Below are 6,000 nucleotides of genomic sequence, written 5' to 3' on the forward strand. Positions count from 1 at the left end.
AGGATCAGCCTCATAGCTTCATTTTGAACTCTTTCTAATTTTAAGAGGTTGCTTTGAGACAGTGTTGTTAGCCCAAGTCCGTAGTCGATCACACTGAGGACGAGTGATTGGTATAGCAGGAAGAGGTGGCGTTGTTTAATACCTTTGGTTGCCATTGCCTTTAAGACTGAAAGGCCCTTTTTGCATTTGAGAACAGTATTTTCCGTATGTTTTCTGAAGGTCAGCATCCTGTCGAAGTGTATTCCTAGGTAGCGTAGGCATTCAGTTTTCTCGATCTGAATCCCATCAAATGACACAGAAGGTGGTGATTTGCTCGCGGTTCTGTTGTTGAGGGTGCACAGCAACGTTTGGGCTTTCGCTGGATTGATGGAAGATCCTGTGTCTTTGCACCATTGAGCAATATTGTTTAGTTGTTTCTGGACGGCTTTAGTTCTTTCCTGAGCATCTTTCGAAGTTTTGAAGACCAGGCTATCATCCGCAAGTGTAAGCACCCGAGCTATTCCATTGTTGTTTAAGTCTGCAAGGCCCTTCGTGTAGACATTGTAGAGGACAGGAGAGAGCGGAGACCCTTGTGGCAGTCCCATGGATAGATTAGAAGGTGCAGACATCCAATCTCCAAGGCATAGGACGACGGTTCTTTCCTGAAGCGCTGCTGCTATCCATCTTGTCAGTGTCAAACTTACTCCATACCTTAGTAGCAGCTCCATGAGGTGTGCATACTGGACTTTATTGTAGGCATCTTCAAGGTCGATTGCTACTGCTAGTGTTTCTTCTTTCCTTTGAAATCCTTCATACACCTCATATGCAAAAGCAGCTGCATTTTCCCATGTGGACTTGTCTTTTCTGTAACCACCTTGATTTGAAGGGAGAATGTGCCTGTGTTCAAGATCCCTTGTAAGTTTCCTGGCTATCATGCGTTCCATGAGCTTTCCAGCAATGTTTTGCATGGTTAGGATCCGGTAGCCACTTACCTGATGATGGTCCTTTCCTGGTTTTGGTATGGGCTTTAAGAAGCTGTGTGTCCAGTCCTCCGGCACATGTCCATTGTGGAAACTGTTTTGATATAGATTGAAAAGTTTGCTTCTGTCTTCTTCCGATAGTTCCTTGATGTCCGAGTAGCGAACTTTGTCTGGGCCAGGGGCTGATTCTTTCTTGCATTTAGCTATTGCTTCGTTTAGATCATCTGTTGTCAAGTCATCTTCAGGTCCAGTCTGCATAAGGGTTTGGTTTAACTCCTCAACATATTTCTTTTTCTCATCTAAGTTTCTTTGATCACTCTGTTGTATGAAACGTTTGAGCAGGGCGGATCCTTTTTCTTCGTTTGTCTTAAGCTTGGTTCCGTCAGTGTCTACCATGTCTGGGGTTGTTGTTGTGCACGTTTTCCCTTCCATGCGACGATAAAATTGCTAGAACTCTTTCAATGTTGAGTAATAACTGAGTGCCTCGCAAAACTGTTTCCACTTGTCATTTTTGGCCTCTTGAGCAATGGTTTCAAACTGTTTAGTTTTTTCTTTCATTTTTGTTTCAGTATCTTTGTCTGAGATGGTTTTGTTCTTTCTTTTTGCCAAAGTTTGACAGCCGCATGTTTTTCTATCCAGGCTCTCTCTGTGTCGGTATTCCACCATGGGGGCTGAATAGTTTGCATCCTGTTCAGTGCCGTTCTTTTGTTTCTTCTGCATCTTAATTTTTCGATGACGGTTGTCTCTTTGGTTTCATACTGAAATGGATCACGCGGTTTCATACAGCGTTTATCTGACAGTTTCTGTAGACTGAAAACTACCGGGAGGTGGTCACTGCCTTGGTGTGGAAGCGTCTCTGCATTCATTTCTGAATTTTGGAGATGTTAGAGCGATGTCGATCACACTGTCACTGTCCCCTTGTCTTGTTCCAAGGCGAGTTGGGGATGTGGTTGTTAATGGGCTAAGAGGAATTTCCCCTATCATTCCTTCAAGTGTGAGTCCTTGTGGGTTGGTGTTCCGCTGGTCCCATAGCTTCGATCTTGCATTGAGGTCTCCACAGATAATGACTGAGTCTCCAAGTTCGTTCTCTATTTCCTCTAAAAAGGCCCAATCCTCTTTTCTTGTGCAGGTTCCTGGGTGAACATAGGCATTGATGAGCACGATGCTTTTGTGAATTCCGTCAGGTTTTTCGAGACGCACTCCCTCTAGTTCACATGAGTTGCTACACCATTTCTCTAGATTTATGGTGGAAACTTTGTTTTTTAGGTTTTTGTTCAGTATGATTGCTACTCCTCTTCCTTCATTCCTTTGAAAGACTGTGAAATTCTCAAAATGTATTGGTCTGTCTGCACTTGTCCTGGTCTCTTGGAGACATAAAATGTCAAAATCATATGCCAATTTCTCAATTGTTGAGATTCTCATTCTCGCGCTGGAACAATTCCAACTGCCGATTCTAAAGAATTTCTTTGACAGCTGCTCTGCTTTTGTCATTCTGCTACCTAAGCACAATCTTTTCCCACCTCTTTTGCCACGCCTGTTTTGGGGTTTTGGGGATCTGAATTTATGTCTCGTGCTATGCAGCTGATCCCCGAGGTGCACGCGAGACAGGGTTTTGTCCTACATGGTAGAGACCTGTGCTAATGGCATCTTCAACTGATCTGTTAGCTCTTTTGGCAAACTGAAAGGGATCAAAAGATGGAGGAATGCAGGTTTTTAGGAATTGCAAAATCAAGCGTTCAAATGTTTTCATGACAACTGATGTTAGGGCTACGGGACGCTGTGCTTTCTTTGGAACAGGAATGATTGTTGATTTCTTAAAGCAGTGTGGCACCACAAATGATTGAAGGGATATATTAGATATGTCAGTGAAGACACTAAATAGTTGGACTGCACACTTCCTCAAAAGGCCTGGTGAAATGTTGTCAGGGCCAGCGGCTTTTCTCATTTTCAGACGACTGAAGGGACTTCATTCTCTTGGACTGAAAAGTGGAGTGGGGGTGATTTTGGGTGCAGCCACGTCAGAAGTAGGCAATGGTTTGTCAAATCTGGAGTAGAATGTGTTGAGTTTGTCTGGGAGAGTTCTGTCAGTGCTGTCGACTGGTTTAATCAGTGATGTTCTGCAGCATGGTCCACACATTCCTCGAGTTGTTTGCGACACATTTTTTTCTATTTTTTTTCCAATACAAAAACTTTGCCTTCTTAATGCATTTTTCAACACTTCTTTTTACCTTATTATTGTGGACTATTATATCATCAGTTTCGTGAAAAGCTCTCTCTTTTTCCTTTAGTTTTTGCCTAACAACCCCATTACACCAAATTTTGTTGTTTGGAAATATTGATTTTTGTTTGTTGGAATGCACACACTTTCACAGAAAGAAATATAATCACACACTGTGTCAGTATATTCATTTAAGTCCCCAGCAGAGTCTTTTAAAAATATTCCAGTCTGTACATTCGAAACAGTATTGCAAAGTCTCTAGGCAGGGGCCGCCCATTGTTTGACAGTTTTCACGACTGTTAGTTTTTGTTTGTAGACCGGCTGTGATTGGACTGTCCCAAAGGCGCACGGCGGATCGAGTGGCAAACCTTCTTGATGGAGGTGTTGCAGTGGTCGAGGTCCTTGTCACCACATGTTGGACAGTCCACTTGCTGGTACAGTTTCGGCATTTCTTTCTTGAGGCCGGCTTTCTTGAAATCACCAGCAAAGATGATGGTGGAGTCAAGCCAACTGTCTCGCATTTGCTAATTTCGTCTGCTAGCAGACCAAGTGCGGCGGAGAGGTTTGCTGTGGGATGTATGTTCACAGCAATCAGCGTCACTGAAGAAATTTTGCGTGGGAGGTAGAAGGGTCGGCACTGGATGGTTAGAAACTCCACGTCAGGGAAGCAGACACGCGATAGCACTTTGACATTGGAACACTAGCATGTGTTCACGAGGAAACACACACCACCATCCCTCTGATACAGCAGTGAGGTCAGCTCAGTAGACAGTGAACCCTGGTGGTTGAATGGCACTGTCCAGGTTGAGCCATGTTTCAGTGAAACAAAACACAGAGCACTCTCTGTAGTCTCTCCTCGTCTGACTGTTGCATGTAAAGTTCGTCACTAACGTAGGACAGGAACATACTGGGTAGAGGAGGGGGAAAACTTCGTTGGTGTAACCTTGAAAGGGCCCCACCTTGCTTTCCGCCTTTGCTCGCGGGCTGAGCCTTGCATGTTGACTGGTTGGTGTTGATGGTGGATGGTTGTATATCATGATAGAGTGAGCTGAAGTGAGATCTCAGCACACTGGACTCACCTACTTGTTCCCTAACAGGCAGCAGCGTGTCACGGTCACACTGAAGGATCGCAGCTGTATCCCTAACACATATAGAATTAAACACAAAATAAACAGGACTACATATATTACTATCCCCTTGTCGCCATTGGTTGGTGCCATCTACATACATCCCTAATAAACTAATACATCACACACACACACACACACACACACACACATATATATATATGAATATACGTACATACATGCAAAGACACATCACAATAACTAGACATCCACACAGATAAAGATACAATTTACCTATTGCGAAAAATGCATCATCTTTTTAGTTCGTAATTCTCAAGTGCAATACATTTGATTCTAACAATTTTTGTTTTGAAAGAGGCATTTTCATATTGGCTGATTTGCGTCTTTTTTTTTTCCATCGGTTTTATCAAATTAGTGTTCTTTGAGAGCTTCTGAAGCTAGCATTACTATTGATCAGTTTTGGAAGGTATTATTTTTTCAAGAATGAACCACCACTGTATAAAAGGCTTGACTTAAAGAGATCAATTCAAAGAGGTATTGAAAGCTTATAAAAAGTGTCTGTTGATATTTATGGGAAAGCTTCTACAATACCAAGAGGAGCAGCTCCAGTAACTTTGTGCTTCAACAGAGCCTTGTTGTATTCTTATTTTTGATGCAATGTGCTATCATTTATAATCATCAGTAGTTAATGAACTTGATTTTAGGAGAACTAATTTAATCAGTTCAGTGCCAGAGAATTTTGTTTTTTTAAAAAGTGCTTTCCCCTTGCCAGGGAATTTTGAGGATTCGGGGGTAATAAATCACCAAAAATTCTAGCACAAAAGCTATGGGTGATACAGAAAGAAAGTAAACGTTTTTGTGAAGGAAAATGAGTGTAGATTCTGCTTCTGGGCTTTTTTCCCAATTAGGTTGATTGCTGGTAACAGTTCAGGCATGTAAATTCGAGATAATTTTTGTGCAACAAAAAAGTCTATTTCCACCTCTACATAATGAGATCCATAAAGAAAAGAAACAAAATACAGCTAGAAGTAGCAAGCCTATTGTCAGATTATACTTGCAGAAGAAATTAAAACAGACAAAACGTTTATGAAAACAAATCACAGCACTTGCAGACATCACTGTCCCAATAATGACAAAAGTGAGTAAAGTCAACGTAAAAGGTCAATCACAATCCCAGAAACTGAACCTACAAGCTTTTTGACAGCTTAGAGCGTTTGGGAGTGAGAGGGTGAAGTTCTTTGATAACCTTCACCCCTTTCAAGTTGTACGTGGACCGATTAAAGTGTCTGCTGTGCAGCCAGCTTGCCTCTTCAAATCAGTCATCCCACTGAGTCAGCGAAAAAAAGCATGAAAAACAAAAAGCACGTGTTTCATGGCCCAGTGCAGGTTCAGCGGCGCGTTTCGTGAAAATCGTGGGGCATTGGCGGTTGTCGATTGCCTTCTGTCTGCTTTGAAATGTGAGGACACGCTTCCCAAAAGCCACGCCGCCTTGATGACCTCTGGCTGGCATTCGACCTATCGTCTTACATCACTCCTCTCCCTCTCCTTCCCCTTCTTCAAACACTGGCTGCACGCATTCTGTCAGTCATAGCCAGTTGTTCAAAAACGCTGTCTGATTGGATGGACGGCCTGAATTACCATAAAATGGGCAGTCAGTTTCATAACTATCGTTGTCAATCACCTTCGTTTTCAAACCAATCATCAGACAAGTTTCAATGCATTTGTTTGCACATGA

The sequence above is a fragment of the Babylonia areolata genome, chromosome 3, assembly GCF_041734735.1.
Source record: "Babylonia areolata isolate BAREFJ2019XMU chromosome 3, ASM4173473v1, whole genome shotgun sequence".
Lineage (NCBI taxonomy): Eukaryota > Metazoa > Mollusca > Gastropoda > Neogastropoda > Buccinidae > Babylonia > Babylonia areolata.